Below are 19,282 nucleotides of genomic sequence, written 5' to 3'. Positions count from 1 at the left end.
AAACAAAATAAACTTTGCTTAGACCACTTAAACACTTATTTAGAAATCTGTTCAAGTTACTGATACTTTATCCAACATCTATAATAGATCAACACCCAGAATAGTAATGCTATAAGTAATTATTAATAAACATGTCATCCTTTAACTCTAAAAGGTAGATGCCTTTTTATATTTAAAATGTTGCCTATTTATTTATGAATCCCCAAATGAGCAATAAGACAGAATTTACCTTCCAGGAGTATCTCTGAAAGTTTTAGATGTTGTATTTACATTCTTGATGGAACTGGTCATTTTCCTGAGAAGAAAAATATCACTTACCAAAAAAATCTTTTTGCATTTATTAAAGAAGAATGAACAAAATCAACAAAATTTGATAGCTGAACTTCGGTCAGGTTCATACTGACAACATGTGGAAACTCTCCTAGCCTTTGTATAATGAGAGCAATCTGGATGCTTGATTGAATAGATTATGGTACAGATTTTCTAAGAAGGTGGATGAGAATTTTTTCCCTAACAATTCTGTTACACAAAGAAATGCCAAATTTATGTAGATATACCACTGCTGGATTAGCCTATCATGTAGAAGCTTGCTTACAGCCACTGTGCCAGAGGCTTTGCCTATGTGTAATGAGTAGACACTGAAACATCATAGATGAGTCAGAAAAGCAGAAAAAATATTAGACACAATTTAGTCCAAGTCCTTTCTTTTCAAAGAGAAAAGTGGAGCCTACTTAGATAAATTCCCCAAACCTCATAATTACTGGCAGAATGGAGACAGGTCTGACAACAGCACTCCCACATCTCCATATTTAGGGGCTTGCATATCAGCCAACCATAGGGAATCTTGTCTCCTAGATCTACTTCCAAAACTACCTGCTTATGATACAGGAATGTTATTGGAGTATGTAATGATAATTCTACATAAATATAAGCTGATAATAATTCTCACCATTAGTTGATCAATAAAAAGTCAAGAAGTACGAATGTAAGAGGTATTGAATTCCTAAAAGCATGACTCAGTCATGAATTCTTTCTTTTAAAAAAGTCCCATGTTGATATTATTGACCTTTAAGCATCAATTTTCAAAGATATTTGATGAGTAAATAGAAAATCTATTTAGTACATGATTCAATGAAGGAAACCTCTGTCAACTAAAGAGTTATATTATGAAGCACTGCACATTTCAGTGACTGAGTTAGACCTCTCGTTCTGCTTGAGACTGACTCCATTAAACTGAAAACTGAATATAACTGGCCACAGGTCTAACACAAAGTGTAAGGATTAGCATTCTATTAGGCATCTACTCTATACACACAATTCTATAATTTGTTGTTTTAAAGTATATTTCTTTGGCTAATTAGAGTCATTTCAATGAAACTGGAAATGGAATAATACAAATTTTTAACAAACTGCAAAAGAATACTTTAACAAAGAGACTGAATCCCAACAAAATTCAACATATGAAGATTTAGGACAAGGGATTACAAATGAATGACCACTTTTTTTCTGCCAGAAGGGAATTAACTACGTATAACTAAAAGAAAAAGAAAATGCAATTTAAACACATATGCATGTAACAGATACAGAAAATAAGATAAACCGTAATGCAAGATACTATGGTCAGCCCAAAGGGTGTATTTTAGCATACATTTATAACACATAGGCTGTTTTTACAAAATGATCTAGAATTACATTTAAAAATAAATTGTTTTGAAAGTTTAACCAAAGAAGAATGGACTAAATAATTTTACTTCATCTGAGAAGATTTTCTCAGGGGTCAATAAAAATAATAAATAATAACATTTATTGAGTCCTTAGTATGTGCAGGCTTTCTGCTTATTATTTTAAGAAGTTTTCCACATTTAATTCTCATCGCAGACATTTGAGGTAGTTACTCATGCTAAATCTACAATTGAGGAAGATGAGACACATCGAATTTGCCCATGGTCACAGTCAATAAGATGAAGAGCTGGGGCTTCAGTCCAGGACAGCAAAACCCCAAGGTCCCAGCACTTGGCCGTTATGTTCAGAGAGGTAGTGAGTGAAGGAGAAAGAGACTGGAAAACTGTAAGAGAAATTTCAGTCCCAGGCGCAGACTTTAAAGAGGAATCAAGAGATGTGTAGCTATTAGAGTTATGTACACAGAGACTGCTTCATTCAATTATTTGATCATTCACTGAACAAATATCTAATGAGCCCCTAGGATGTGTCAGATGCTGTTCTAGGTGTTGGATATGGTAGTGAGAAAGACAGGCAAAGTCCTTACCAGCATAGAGCTTACATTCTAGTTAAGGAGACAGGTACCAGATAGAAAAAACAAGTAAATATATGTTAAAGTATACATTATAATGCTATGAATAAGCCATGAATAAAAAAATTAAAACTAAGATTATAGACTGAGGCTATCTTAGAGAGGTTGATCATAAAAGGCATCTCTGAGGAGATAACATTGGAGCAAAGGCATGAATGAAGCAAATGAGGTAGTGAACCATTAGAACATCCAGAGAAAGAAATGTTCTAGGCAGAGGAACAATAATGCCCTGAGGTAAAAGTGTACTTGGAAGGACACAGAGGCCACTGTGACAGGAATGGAATGAACCCGAGAGAGAGTAATAAGAAATGGTGTCAGAGAAGTAATCAGGAGCCAGACCATGTACGACACTGAGTCTATGAAAAGGATTTGGATTTTGTTTTGCATGGTGTGAGTAACCATTGGAGGACAGAGAGATGGGAACCACAAGATCTGGCGTATATTTTAAGAGAACCACTCTCATAGCTGTGTGAATAAATAATAAATAGCTATTACTTGTAGTGGAGGCATCTATTAGGGGAGTTAGGCTGGTTAAAAAATGGTGTATTAGTATCACATCATTTCTGTCTGTAGTATGAGACTAGACAATAAAGATTAAGGTGGTGGGAAGTGGTCAAATTCAATATACTTTTGATTGTAAATTCAGCTGCACTTGCTGATGGATTGTATATAGGGTGTGATTAAAAGAAGGATTGAGAAAAATTCCGTATTTTGACCTAAATATTTCTCTTCTGAGAAAAAACACTGGAGGGGAAAGAGATTTGGAGTGAGGAGTAGTCCAGCATTCAGTGCAGGCATGTTAAATTTGAGATGCAATTAGTCTTCTGAATAAAGATGATGAGTAGAAAGTTGTATATATGACTTGAGTTCAGAGAGAAGTTAAAGCTGGAGATTTGTCTTGGAAGTATTCATTGAGTTGATGCTATATAAGCAATGAGACTACAAGGTTTCACTTAAAGACTCGGTGTAGACAGAGAAATGCTTTGAAGACCAAGACTTGAGGCCCTATAACACTTAGCTTTGGGCAAGAGATGGAGGATTCAGTCAAGGAGAATAAGAAAGAGTGGTAATGATGGATAGAGTGTGATGTTCTCAACACCCAGTGAAATAAGTGTTTCAAGAAAGGAGAGATCAATCGTGTCAAAAGTTGGTAAGGGAACAAGCAAAATGTGGACTGAGAATTTGCCATTGACTTTGGTAACATGGAATAACTGGTGGCCACCAGAGGATCAGTATTATTAGCTTTTACAGTCCCAATGGACACTAAGGAGTAGGGGAACAGAAAATTTCTAAGCGGAATTGCACCAGATAAAGGGGAGAAGTTCAAAGAAACTGCACTCAACCAGTGTAGCAGCGAAGTATTCTCCCTCCCAGAACAGCAATACCCGACTTAGGCTACCATGAGAGGCCTGCCCCTTGCCCCAAGTCAGATGACCAGAACAAGTTGCCAATGTGATGACGGCAAAGGGAGTATTGCATTTCCAATAAAAAACTGGGACTCTGAAGAACTGGGTTCAATGTTCAGTTGCTTAACTTATTGTGTTAATCTTCACAATTTGCTTAACTTCTCTAAGCCTTATTTTCTTCAATAATAAAATTTTTTAAAAAGTTTCTACCACATAAACTTGCTTTTAGAGCTCAGTAAACAGTATTTTGGTTTTTATTATTATCATGGTAACAACAGCAACAGATGAGATCCACAAAAGGAGCACCCCACACATGGAGCATCATCCCACCATGCACCAATCTATTTTCCACTCTGAAACCAGAGCAACCTTTCTAAACTCAAATGCAATTCATTTAAATTGATTCAATGAAGCCCCATTGCTATAAACATAAAGTCCAAAATTCTTAACACGGCCTGCACAGCGCTCCATGTACTGGCCCCATCTGACTTTCTAGTTTATGGACCATATACTTGCACATGCTCTCTCTGCTCCAGGCAAAGTGGTCTCCTTTTAAAACCTGGTCTATGTATGCTCCACATGTCATTTGTGCACTCTTTCTTGAATCTGAAAAGCCCATTCTCTTGTGCATTTTGTCATATTCTAGCTCAAACATCACTGTCTGTGGAGGACTTTTTTGTGTGTGTGTGTGAGGAAGATCAGCCCTGTGCTAACGTCTGCCAATCCTCCTCTCTTTTTGCTGAGGAAGATTGGCCCTGGGCTAACATCCATGCCCATCTTCCTCCACTTTATATGGGAGGCCACAACAGCATGGCTTGCCAAGCAGTCAGTCGGTGTGCACCCTGGATCCAAACCAGCAAACCCTGGGCCACCGCAGTGGAGTATGAGCCCTTAACCGCGTGCACCACCAGGCCAGGCCCTGTGGAAAACTTTCTTAACCTGAGTATCTGGGTCAAATTGCCAAATTATACCCTCATCATACCGTGCACATCCCCTTTGTAACTTTTATCAGAATGGTCATTTAACAGTAATTTGAGTCATTCCCTGATTAATACTTTCCTCTCCCATTAGCCTATAAATAGAAAAGGGCAGAAACAGAGTCTGTTTTGCTCACCAGTGTACTGCCAACTGTGCCCCTAATTTTGAGAGGCTCATGGAGGAACCAGAGAAGATGGCAGTGTTGAGAAGCTGTTCCTGCCAGGGTATAGACGACATCTGGGTGATCTGGGGTCACATAATTGTGTTGTAAGAGATTCAAGATGATTTATCTTTTTATGTTTCTTTTTTTTTTTGCTAAAACTACGGGCTAATTCAGGCCCTCTTGATTTTTCTCCCCTAATTATGGCAGAAACTAAACATTTTTTAGGGCTCAATTGGTCAGTAATGTACTTATAAAACAAAATCTAAAATATAAGAATTTATTTACTAAAAGAAGAAGATGACAGCAGGATTTTAATCAACATCAACACTTTTGACTGTTTCCACATATACCACAAGTGAATGATGAATTCTACAGTAAGACTGGCTGTGATTCACATAACCTAATCAATGAAAACAACCAATTTTATTTTATTACTTAAAAATTGAAAAATTAGAGTATCGCCCAGAATTATCCAAATATAAATGGAAAAATTCAGATATAGAAATTAAAATATAGCTCTGTATCCGAAACCAACACTATGTAAAGATATATGTCATTTGTAGATAAAATACATTGTTCATTGAGGCTAGAACATTCTGTTGTGATTTAAGGTCATATGATTAATAATAAAAATTTATTGAAGTATATAATAAATAAAAACTTTGCTATATAGTCATTTCAGCACATAGTTATTATCAGGCAAACCAGGAGTTCAAAACAGACATATTTTGAAAAAAAATAAACATTGATAGAGTACCTTATCAGGAGATAAGTTTAGAGAAGTAAGAAAATATTTAGTTTATGGTATGTTATAAAAATTACAATTATATGTTATATTAAATTATATGTTGTCATCTTATAAAAGTAAATTATCTAAGGATATCTTATACAAAGAAACCATTAAATGTTTTTACTTCACCATTTGGAAATATGGTGTACATGGTCAATTCTGATTCTAGTCCACTAAAGTTCAAATGCCAATGGATTTTTATTGAAATTTTTTTTCATTCAAGAACAGCTCTATTTCAATTCCAATCTCTAAAAACATACGTCTTTTATTTAAATATTAAAAATTTTGCAGCATATTAAAAGCATTTAGTAAATCATGTATACACATGGAGCTTATTATATGAATGTTCTCTTAGTAAGGGAAACGCTTAGGAAACATAGGTGTTGGTATTGCTTCATATGAGTTGCTACAAACATATTCATGATAAGGTCTCTGTGATTTAGGAAGAAAAACTATCCTCTGGGTCAATACAAGGATCTTGTGGGTTCAGGGTCATTATTCTAGCACATAATCACCTTTCTAATGGTTATGTAAAAGAAATTTGAACTATACAGTCATTAAAAAAAGTGTACACATGTGTATGTATGTGTGTGTGTGTGTCTGTGTGTGCGTGCATGCTCTTAATAAAAAAGAAATAATACTGACTCACCTGTATATTTTCTGAGAGTTTAGAGGCCAGTAGTGTGGCCAGGGTGCAGGGGAAGGTAGGAACATAAATTGGAAAATTGAAGTTATTTGCACCCTGATTTTGACTTAGACTGGTACTGACATTCCTAAAATGCAAAGAAAATAAAAGTGACAAATCACTTGGAAAACAATGAGTTACATTTTCTTTTGCCCACGCTACCACTGGCTATTAAGGAAAGGATCTGGGATATTATTAAATAACTTCCTGCTTTAATTATCTACATAGTACTTTAATATCCTGAAACAGCTAATTCAGCTGGCTAAACTCACTGGGATCAGGCAATCTTTTAAACACTATGAACTCGAGTATAACATTACAGCAACTAAAACTTATGAAAATAAGTTGTAACGGCCCACCTCGACAAGAAATATCACAGCTCCGTTTTTAAATAAGAATACTCATTAACATCCATTGTAAATGGTATCCTGGCAATATAAACTTTAAAAAATTTAAATTCTTTGTAACGAGAACTTGGCTATTTTAAATATGCTTCTCAAATAATTGAGGCTCCTGGCCTTGCAATTCAATAATGTCCACATAATACCACTAATGTATTTAAATGTGTAAAAATGTATCTCATGGCTTTCTACAGACCATCTTTTTATTTCATGAATGTAAATGGTCTCATTAGCCAAGATTGCCATGGGCATAAAGCATCAACCAGGTCTAAAAGTGCGCCTTAAATGCTTTAACAATTCTTGGGCAACTTTTGAGAATTTTAATGTTTTCTTTTTAACTGTCATTCATGAAATTAACAAAAGATAAAGAAAAGAAAATCTTTCTACAGCAGAGAAGGAACAAAGTAAAACTCAAAAATTCATGCTGGAATGTATACGTGGCTCCTCTGTCTCCTCAGTAGAGGTACTGTTTAAAAGTATCTCAAAAGATTTTAAAGGGAAATGAAGAGACTGGATTTTTGAAGTAACATCTCTAGGGGAACTCTTAAAGAAAAAAGCAAACTCAAAAAAACCTAGGGGAAATAGGAAAGTTGAAACGACAGAATTTTACTATCCACTCTCATCTGTCATAATCTTTTGTCATAACTTGTAATAAATAGCTGTATTTCTAGTTGAGATTCTATTGAACACTAAGAGAGCCCAAATGCTTGTTTAGTATTTAAAGGGAAAAGGCATAAAATAAATCTTTTGAAAAATCCACAAACTGTGTAATCAGTCAGTGGTTAATTTATAACTCAAATTATTCGTCCTTCAATTATCATGCGTTTGCTTTTAAAGTGTATAAAGTAGTGGTATTCAAACATTAGGATGATATCAATTCTTCAATCCAGTGATAAATAGGCAGGTGTCTTAGCTCCTTTTCTTACCAACTGATCCATTTTAATGAGTGGGAGGACCAGGCACCTCCCACTTTTAACAAGGTAGGACCACTGGCCTGCCGTTTACCTCCTCACTCAGCTCTGTCATCTTCTACACATTGCCTATGGCTAAAATCTCATTATCAAATTAAAGGCTGTAAAGAAACTTCTCTTTTTAATAACAAACTGTATAATCCTCAGGCCAATTATATTCTTATGTTAGGAATAGTCCTGTCTCTAGGTCACAGGAAGTCATGACCTCCCTGGGGTCCAAGTCTTTAAAATAACTAGGAAGTTTTTAATGATAACGTTGAATCACCCTGGGCAACCTAGTGAATTCTACTAATTAAGGAGGAAATGCTTTACTGGATCTTGTCTTCTGACACTCAGGGTATTGAAGCCTGGATGCCTAATACTTACTAAATCCATGAACCAGTCAGAGAAAGAGGCTGGAGAAACCAAGACAGTTTTGCCTGACCACAAAGACCACACTTCCTCTTTCCCAGCACATCACAGCAAAACATGGTGGGACCTCCATCCTTGGACCCTCATTCACACATCACATACTCAGCTGAGCGTTGTTTGTTTGACTCTTTCTCCCCCAAAACTGAAAGTAACTTATTATTTGCCTTCTGCTTTCTTTCTATGGTACTATACCATTTTTTCTTTATTCAGCATTAATGATACATATAAGAATTTTATAAGTGAAATTAATTCAAAATGAAACATTTATTTGTGGGAATAGTAAATGTTGGATTTGTTAAAGTCATTTGTAGGCATAAGAAAGACAAAAACAAAATCACTAAGTGGAATAATGTGCTATTTCCCCTGTCAATGCAAAATAACCAATAACCATTCTATAGATAAGAGAAATAAGGTGAATTTACTTGAGCCAGAGTGAGGAATATAACCCAGGAAGGCATTAGAAAGCGTTCCGGGGAAGCATGGTTTTCAGTAGAGTCTTATATCTTTTTTAGAACAGGGAATGTACATTAAACACACCCAGGATACATTTTCATCAAAATTTCAAAGAGGTATCCAGTTGCAAATTAGCATGTCAATGTGACCTTGATGTCAGGACAGGGACTAATCTGGGCGTTACCAATAGGGCGTTACCAATGGGGCATAGGAGGAGAAGGATGCATTCTTAGCTTAAGGGAGTGAATTCTTTACTTTCATGGTTAAGCAGATGTACAATGTATGTTTGATAGGCCATAAGTCAGGCTTTTTAGTTCAAGCCGAATCAGTTTTAAACCAGAATAGTTACCCCATATACCTCAATATGTGAAAATCTGTCACCCCTAAAATTGTTGTATGAGACAAGAGCAGGTTAATTGGTCAAAGGTAGTTTTGAGGCAACTGATCCATCTCCATAGTGCCTTCTGTTAAGTGTGCTTTGTTGAGGAATTCTTTCTCCTTTTGGAGCCTGGGTATTCCTACAAGCATTGTGTTTTTAGAAGGAGCTATACATTTCCTCTCCTCAGTCCATCTAGCCAAGCAGGGCTGAATTACAAAGGGGTTAAATGAAAGGCTCTATATACAGGTCATGCAGGGATAGAATTGAGGTTCTAGCAATTACTAACAAGGAGAGCTCCGGCAAATTGATTAATCCCAGTATGCCTCAGTTTGCTCACCTACTAAAGCAGATACTTATAGAACTTACCTCATTTTGTTGCTAATTATCTTATTACAAATATATAATGTTAATTTGAAAATATTTTGTGAGATTTTGCTATATAGTCTACTAGATAAAGGGATTATAAACGTGAAGAAGATATTGTGCTTTTCCACAAAATGTTTGCTGCTAATTTGGAGATTCACACAAGTCTGTTGGAAGTTGCCATGTGGAGAGAGTTAAATTAAATGTCACAGAAAGGGTAAGTGAAGATCCCCAGGAAGTTTATGAATGGGGCACACTGCCTGGTCTTTATGCTCAGTGTATATTTTGGGGAGCAGTGGTGGAGACGGAGAGAAGGAAAGAGAGGAGAGGAGACAAGGAGAAGAGCCTTCTGGAAGGATGTTTGAGAATATAATCTTTGTTTATGAAACGATTATTTCCAGCCATTTGTTTTCCACTTAGTGCAGCAGTATCTGTCTTAAAATAGAACAGAATTTCCTACAAGGGAAATAATCCTGAACATTCTATCAAGAAGTAACTTAAATAGGTGGGTGAAATGTAAGTAGAAATAAGTTTACATTACTGTACATTTCATATTTAGTTGAAAGGTGCCAAGTTATCTTCCTCACAAAAACAATTATGATGAATGTAATGATGAGTTTTATTAAGATAGAACTCGAGTGCTCACTTGAAACCTCTGGGAACTAAATTGTTTAAAGAATTAGTATGTTTCAAGAGCTCTTTTTCTTCTTTACCAAATTAATTCTGACTTGCTCATCAGGACAAATTCATGGATCACCTTTTTTGGAAAGCGTCTCCTGAACTTTCCTACACCTCCACCCACCTGAATCTGATTCATATGCTCACATATTATGACACTGCATCACCATTGTTGGTTTATTAATATTTCCTGCTAGACTTTACTCCATTGAAATAATATAATTTATTCTTTTTTTTCTGCATTTCCATTTCCTAGTATAGTACTTGACTATAACTCTTAATAGACGTTTGTTGATTTAATTAGTGACAGTGTTAAGATAATCAAGGTCGCGTTTTAGTGAAATGTATGTCATAAAGATCCTAGAGATTTGAATAATGCCCCCCCTGCCAAAGATGCCCATGTCCTAATCATCTGAACCAGTAAATCTGTTACATTGCATGGCAAAATCAACTATGCAGATGTGATTAAGGATACAGAGCTTGAAATGTGAGATTATCTAGTGAACCCCAGATGTGAGGAAGGGTATTTAAACATGGGTTAGAGGGGAAGAAGAGGAGAATCAGAGGGAGATATGACTACGGAAGAATGATCAGAGATGAAATGCTGCTGGTTTTGAAGATTGAGGAAAAGGGCCTCTAGAAACTGGAAAAGGCAGAGAAATGGATTCTTCCCTGAAGCTTCCAGAAATATATGCAACCCTTCCAAAAACTTGATTTTAGCCTAGTGAGGCCAGCGTCAGACTTCTAACCTGCAGAAATAGAAGATAATCAATGTTATTTTAAGCCATAAATTGGAGGTGATTTGTTATCGCACCATAGGACACTAAAACATTTAGCCAGTCTGATGGTACCATATGCACATTGATTTTAACTAAATACAAGTCTAACATTATATTATAATCATCTACATCCACAAAAATATTATGCGTTACTATAATCTCTAATGTAACTTTCAAGTTTCTTTTCTATAATTTTATTAACTATATTACATTTGTCAAATGAAGGGCTAATTTTCAAAACCCAAATAATTTTTTAAAATTTAATATTTGTCAATAAATAAAATTTTGAATTCTTTTTCTCAGAAAATGACACAAATACTAAAACACAAAACAGTAAATCCCATTGATAACATCCATTATAATATAAGATGGCTTAAAAATATGTCCAACAATATTTTTCTATAAAAATGGTATATGTTTACTTATAATAACTAGGTTATTAAACTAAATGAATCAGATGATAAATTATGGTTTTCTCAGAATCAATCTTTTTATTCTAATCAATTTTATAAAATAATGAATAAGTGATATTATTACAAGATAAATGTTAACTTTAATAGTATGATAATTCAACATGTGGCATATATGTGTGTTTAAATGCTTACACTTTATATATACTCTCAATAATTGCTTATTGATTGAATTACTATTTCTTATGTATACATACATCTATTTCTTATATATAACATGGCTTTTATAAATTATTCATTACACATCTAAATCATATTCGACACTGTAGAAATGAAACAGTGTACAATACTTGCCCTCAAATCACCAAGTTTCACAATATAAGTAGCTATATTTGTGCCAAAATATATGTGAATTATATCTGAATACAAAATGAATAGTTGAGATAATTTCTATTTCCTGCAGTATCAAAAAATCAAATTACTTGAACATACATGATAATATATAAAATAAAAATGTGCAGCTCAGAATATTTTCAATTAATGACATTTCTTCTAAAGAACATTTCTGGTAGATTCAAAGAAAATTTCATAGGATGTGAAATTGGCTCCAAATTATTAAGGAATTTATATATTGTCCGATTTTATATTTTGTCTGAATTTCAGATTTAGCTGTTTGCATTTTTGTCTCATTGTTATAAAACTCCTTAGAGATAGTATGATTCCATAAGAAGTCTGTTTATCAATTCATTTATCAGAATGCTGATTTGATTGATGTCTACCTTCCACTAGACTGTAAGCAATGTGAGAATTAGAATTGGATTTTTTCTGCTCAACAATGTATACCCAGCCCCTGGCACAGTCACTGACATAACTCTAATAGGAACTAGATAAGAATTTTTAAAATGAAAGAATAATGCATTGAGAAAGAGGATACTGAAAGGTTAGTAATTCTGAGAGAAGCAGTTCTATTAAACCACACTGAGATTCTGATTATTCACTACATGCAATTCTCAGACTTTTACCAGAATAATGTGTTCATTACTATTGCCTTTCCAAATATTTTTTTCTTACTTGAAAACAGTTTTGGGTGGTAGATATAATTATATTCAGTTTAAAGATAAACTGAGGCAGAAATGTTAAATGTCTCAGCTGAGAAAAACACTAGTTTCATTAACTAGGACTAGAACTCAAGTTTTCCAATTATAATAAAAATATATACATTTCTCTTTGAGCTAAGTGTGTGTTTCTAAAATAGCCTGACTCAAATATTGACATGGGCATTCTTTTGGTATTCTGGACTAGTATCCACTTTCTTTTATTTCTTTTTTGGGATATAATCAAGATCCTGTCATCTTAAGATCTCAGAGCTCAAAGAACATATAAAAAATGAACAGTTTGGTAAAGTGATGTATTCCAAGGGCATTAAAAAAAAACATAACTCAGAATATATATTAACAAGCAATACAAAACCTAACGTGGTGTCAGTTCAAGGTAGAGAAACTAAGGGAATGTGATGAGTTCATTTAAATGACGCCAGCATCATCAATTCAATATTTGTGTGAAAGAAAGTGTTAACAGTAGGTGATAGAAGATCAAAAAGAAGAAAATTTTAATAACACAATATAAAAGTTAGACATGTTGAAATTTTGATTTAATAATTTAATAAAACTCAAAAAGAAGATATAGATTGTTATGCATACATAGCTCTGAAAAATATTGCTTAGTTCTTTTTTAGTCAGTTGTATTAAGGTATAATTTACATAAAATAAAATTCACAAATTTTACGTGCACAATTTGATAAATTTGGTCAAATATGTACAGTATTGTAACCAACACAATCAAGATTAGAACATTTTCATTACTCAAAAAAGTTTGGTTGTGCCCCTTTGCAGACAATATCTTTCCCTGCTCAGGCCCCTGATAACTACTGATCAACATTATGGCCCTATAGTTTTGTCTTTTTTAGAATTTCATACAAGAGGAAATATACAGTAAGTAGACTTTCATGTCCGCCTTCTCAAGTAACATAATTCTTTGGAGATGCATCTATGCCATTGCATGTATCAGTGGTTGCTTTGTTTTTCGTTGGTTCTTATTTTCTGTATTCTATCAACTTCCTTGTCACATTTTAAACAAATATTTTTATATAAAATGCTTTAAAATAAATGGTATGATTAATTTAAAATCAGTTGCTTTGGTTTTAGCTCCAAAGGAATGCTTGCTAATTTTTTGTCCCCACATTCCTTTCCCACCCATAGCTAAGCCCTTAGAACTTTTACTTTACAATCCAGTTCTATTATAGGGCCTAAAGAGAAAAACTTTAGGTCATTTCCATTTTTTTAAAAATTTTTTTTGCTGAGGAAGATTCGCCCTGAGCTAACATCTGTTCCAATCTTCCTCTATTTTGTATGTGGGCTGCCACCACAGCATGGCTGCCAACAAGTGATGTAAGTCCAGGCCCGGGAGCCAAACCTGGGCAGCCGAAGTGGAGTGCACTGAACTTAACCAATAGGCCACAGGGCCGGCCCCAAGGTCATTTCCATTCTTGACTAACTATCCACTTAAATCTATGTGCTTCTCTTGGCTGATCTTCTTTAATCACATTATTCTATTCACTTATATACTAAAGACTGACAAAATTATATCCTCAAATTTGACTGTTTCCGTAAGCATCAGACTCTTATCTATCTTCCTCTTGGTCATATCTACTAGAATGTCCCAAAGACAAGTCTATCAAGAACTGTGAAGTGTTTAAATTTTATCCTACTTGCAAGTTAACAAGTTAGCCTGTTGTGTGTGTGTGTGAGGAAGATGAGCCCTGAGCTAACATCTGTTGCCAATCCTCTTCTTTTTGCTTAGGAAGACTGGCCCTGAGCTAACTTCCGTGCCCATCTTCCTCCACTTTATATGGGATGCCACCACAGCATGGCCTGACAAGCGGTGCGTCGGTGTGCACCCGGGATCCGAACCCTGGTTGCCAGCAGCGGAGTGCGCGCACTTAACCGCTATGCCATGGGGCCGGCCCCGAGCCTGTTACATTTTCATGGATCCTGGTAAAAGACATGAGACTCTTCGGTCAGAAACAAAGGACTTTATTACTCATGGCATAGCAGATAGCAGGAACTTCAGGTTGTGTCAGTCTCACCTTCCTCTCAAGTCCCATGAGGCAATGTGGAGTAGTCCTGGTAGATGTTGTACACACAGTGGATTGTGTCTCAGCTGAGGCACTGTGACCTTAGGAAACCCCAAATTTTTAAAGAGACTGCAAGAAGCCTGCCCAATCCTTGCCCGGATAGTATCAGTGACTTCATTATCCTAGACAGCAAAAAAATCCGTCTTCTGGCCCAGAGGGAGACACTATATCTATATTTGATGTGCATATATCCTTAAGAAGATGACCCAGAACAAGAGCTGCTCATGACGAGCCAGAAACATGAGAAACTCCTGGAGAATTGTCTCTCAACCATGTCAAACCTCAAAATCCCAAAATGTAACAGCCCCCTTAATCTTTCAAAAATTGTCCTCATTGATTTCTTTATCTCAGCTAGTACCATTACCCAACTAAAAATATAAGAATCATACCAGACTTCATGTTTTCAAAACTCAAATACAGTTATTTTCTCATTCCTGGAAATTGAACTTTTTTTTTGGTGAGGAAGATTAGCCCTGAGCTAACATCCATTGCCAATCGTCCTCTTTTTGCTGAGGATGATTAGCCCTGGGCTAACATCCATGCTCTTCTTCCTCTACTTTATATGTGGGTCACCTGCCACATCATGGCTTGATAAGCGGTGCATAGGTCCACACCTGGGACCTGAACCTGTGAACCCTGGGCTGCCGAAGCAGAGTGCCTGAACTTAATCACTACGCAACTGGTCCAGCCCCCGGAAATTGAACTTTTAATGTCTAAATGCTTAAGTTATCCCCTCCCCTGCATCCTCATTGTGTATCCTTAACTCGAGTCCTTATCATTACTCACCTGGGTTTTTGAATTAATCTGGATCACTGGGTCTCAAAGTGCGGTCTCCAGACCAGCAGCATCAGCATACCAGAAAACTTTTTAGAAATGCATGTCCTGGGGCTCCCTCCAGACCTACAGAATCTCTAGGGATGGTTGCCAGGACTCTGCTTTTGCAAGACCTCCAGGTGATTCTGATGTATAGTCATGCACTGCATAACGACATTTTGGTCAACAGTGGACCACATATATGACAGTGGTCCCATAAGATTGGTACCATATAGCCTGGGTGTGTAGTAGGCTATACCATCTAGGTTTGTGTAAGTACACTCTCTGATATTCGCACAATAATGAAATCACCTAATGACACATTTCTCAGAATGTATCCCCATCATTAAGCAGTGCATGACTGTATATCAAAATCCAAGAGCCACTGTTCTCTGTTATAATATCCCTACTCTTACCTCCCTTAAATAAATTCTCCTGTCACCAGAGTGAACCAACGAAAACACAAATCTGATGATATCATTCCCCTTTGGAATTTTGTAACATCTTCATACCAGAGGACGAAGTCCAAGACTCAGCTGAGGTAAACTCCCCCAGAAATCCCTCTGGAAGCCTCAGTGCGTGGAAAATCCTCCTCCATACCCTCAGAACATCTATGTATATTTTTAATAAAATACTTTAGAGGTAGTTAAAGCTTAGGTTCAACTTAGACACTCCTGGGGTTGAATCTTTGCTCCACCACGTACTCATTGTGTATCTTTGATGAAGCGACATAACCTCTTTAAACTAGTTTCGTCCTCTGTAAAGTTGACAATAATGACACCTGCCTCAGAGTGAGTGAGAGTATGTGATTCAAAAGTACATATAAATCACTCAGTACAGTGTATCCTGCTTAGTAAGCACAAACTTGCTTCTCATTACTTATGTATTACTTCAGTAATTACCATTTATAATAGTTTTTTTGTCACTATGACTAATCATTATTATTATGGCTGTTATTCTGGCGACACTTAACATATTATATTGCAAGTATATGCTTACCTAACTGGGCTCTTCTCTAGTCTGAGTAATAACCTCACCCCTGACAAACAGTGTGTTTTCAATTAATGTTTGTGAACTAAATTCAGTTTTTGTGTCATCAACAAAACATAGAAAACACACTATGGAGGAAATAAGCAAAATAAATATAAGATCTATATGAATAGAAACTCATTCAGGTGAATAGTAATTTATATATTTAAGTCACCGTAGGTAACAATGAAATTATTTCAACTCGTATTGATCAGGCACTTGTTATGTGCTACCCTTGAGAATATGAAGATTGATAAAATATAATTCTTGTCCTCAAGGAGCTCAAGGCCTGTGGTGAGGGACATACACGTAAATAAATAAATTACAATGATAGATCGTATAAGGATAAGCGCTACTAAAGTTGCACAAAAAAGATTTGATAGGAGCACAGCTTGGGCAGGAAGGAATTGGGGAAATGTATCCAAGCTCGTAAAATGAGGTACTGCATATTGAGGATATCAAAATACAAACTGGCAGCAAAATGTACGATTTAGTCTCTTTAAAGCCTCTTTTTTATTGCCCAATAAAGTTGGTGACAACAGCTTCCTGTTGCATGGAGAAGAAATAACTCACTCAGGAAATATTTCTCATCCAATTGGGACTGAGGATTGATAAGATCTTGACAAATGCTGTGTTGAGAGGTTTGCCAAGAGATATTTCTAACCGAACAGCACCTTCAAGAAGTAGGACATGCGTACACATCTAAATCAGGGCAAGAACACTCCCAGTCCTTCCAAAAGTAGAACTCATTAACAGGGATGATGTTGTGCTTCCCAAACTGGACCTATTTTAATGTTTCACTAATCATCTCAAGTGTGATTGAGGCTATTAGATATCATGCCTAAAAATTATGACTAGGAACATGCAAATTGAATTATCCAGAAAAATGAATAATATCAACATCCCTAATGAAGCTTTTATTTATTCTTGTAATTTCAAAAATTCATGAAAATAAAACGTTGGATTTTCTGGAAGCTTGAAAATTTACTTAGTATCTCAGCTTATATTAGACATTCTTTAAGATCCGAGAATTTCACCAGACCTTTTCCCTGAAAATTACATGACAAACAGTGTCATTGTAAACCATGTTAAAATGGTGAATCTTTTCCTTAACACTTGAAATTTATGAACATTTTTTTTAACTGCAGGTTGTTTTGCTTGGAATTAATTTTCAAGGTGGAATATTCACCACTTATTGACTAGGCTTTGAAGCAAATTTATTTCATATAAGAAAATGGTTTTCCAGAGTAAGTAATTTTTTTTAAGCTACACATCCTTCTAGAAAATGTGATAGCGACAAACTCCAGAATGCCCCTAATATAGAGCAATATCTGCCATTTTATTCACTTTTAATAACCACAAATTTTCTTGTAATAATAAAATATGAATTGTATTTGCAAAGGGTTTATAAATACTTGGACAACCAGCTGCAGTCAGGTGTCCCGTAACATGTAGAGTGAATGACAGCTTTCGCCCACAAAGATCCCCTTATATGGACCAGGATACATGCCTGCTAACGTGTGGTTTTCAGGTTTCCTTGGATCTTCCTGCGTAACTAAATATGTTCCTGCATTACACTCCTGAATGCTTCTGGCCATATATTATTCTGCTGCCTCCCTCTGATGATATGTTACTATGATAAATCATCCAGTGCACCGCTGCTCTGAGGAGCTGTTGCTTCAGCACACCATTGAAGCTGTCACATGGATGATGTATGAGAAAGGCATACTGATGATGTTTCACGCAAAAGATGGTGCCGCCTGGGGAACAAAAGGGTTAGGAGAAGATTCAACATAATTACCCGATAAAAGTCAACCTGCACACAACATGCTAGGAAATGCATTCATGGGTATGGTAAATCACTTCCCCTTAATGTGTGGTATTTCTGGTGCTACTATCATAAGCCTCCTTCCCTGAGCTATAGATTGATCTGGTATAACATTTTTTTTCAGCGGAACAAAAGCTTAAAGGGTGAAATTAAAATTTACCTAAAACTCAAATGTGTAGATTAACTCTGATAATCTGTATTATTTTCAACTTTAGGGTAATTTGCCAAAGTATTTGATTGGTACTGAAAGTTTTCTTGTATTATAGGAAAAGGAAATAATCCTTATTTATAATAACTTTGCAGGACTTTTCTAGGAAAATATCAGTGCCCTGGCTCAAATCAGGGATTATATCAGGTTTACACTAAACCCTTACTATGTAACATTCAAATGTCAGAAGAGCAACCACATTTAATCATGACTGCTGGGACAGTGTACCAAGTAATTTATTTAATTTAAAAATAGCCTCCTGATCCTCATTCATCGTGCCAAAAGAAAAAGAACATAAGAATTTAGGATAAATGCATAGTTTCTTCAGGTTCTCAGAGAACTGAAAGATTGACTCTTTCTATACCTAGTTCTTCATACACAGTTATTGCTAGATAAATATTTGCTGATTTGAGCTAAACTCCATGATTATTTTCCCTTTATGATCTCAGCTCTATCCCATGATAGGAAATGTCAATCAACCCAACCAGGTGACTGAAATGAGCAGAGAGGATTCTAGAGGAGGAAAGGAATTTTTTGTTCTCAGTTTCAGGATTTTTCTATTCCACATTAAGGCCTTGTAAAAGAAGATATGTGGAAATACCTTAGACCATCATGCAATCAATTAATCATTCTTTAGCTTATCTTTCCAATAAAATTAAGTTCACAGGAACTTTAATATTTGTTCATATTCTGTTTTCATTATTTCACATATTTCATATATTTCATTATTTCATATATTCTATGAAAATTCATCAAGGCTGATAGAGGTAGGTTTAAAGAGAATTATCAAAAGAATATATTTGAAGCTTATATTTGCTAGAACTATTAGAAAATGTAGGCTAGTCTCAAAAGAATCTACAAAAGTTGTCTTTAGTTTTTGCTTTATTGTTTTTTCTACCTCCTGGAAAGTTCTTAATTTAGCTTTTCTCTGGAAAGTTGACAACTAAAACATCTCTGGCTTAATAGAGTTTTCATAATCTCATAATTTTTTGTTTAAAAATTTTACCTCTTATTTTCTGCTGTATAAAACTTA

This window comes from Ceratotherium simum, chromosome 14 (genome assembly GCF_057802395.1).
Source record: "Ceratotherium simum simum isolate JZ-2026a chromosome 14, ASM5780239v1, whole genome shotgun sequence".
Classification (NCBI taxonomy): domain Eukaryota; kingdom Metazoa; phylum Chordata; class Mammalia; order Perissodactyla; family Rhinocerotidae; genus Ceratotherium; species Ceratotherium simum.
This window is presented reverse-complemented; position numbering follows the sequence as displayed.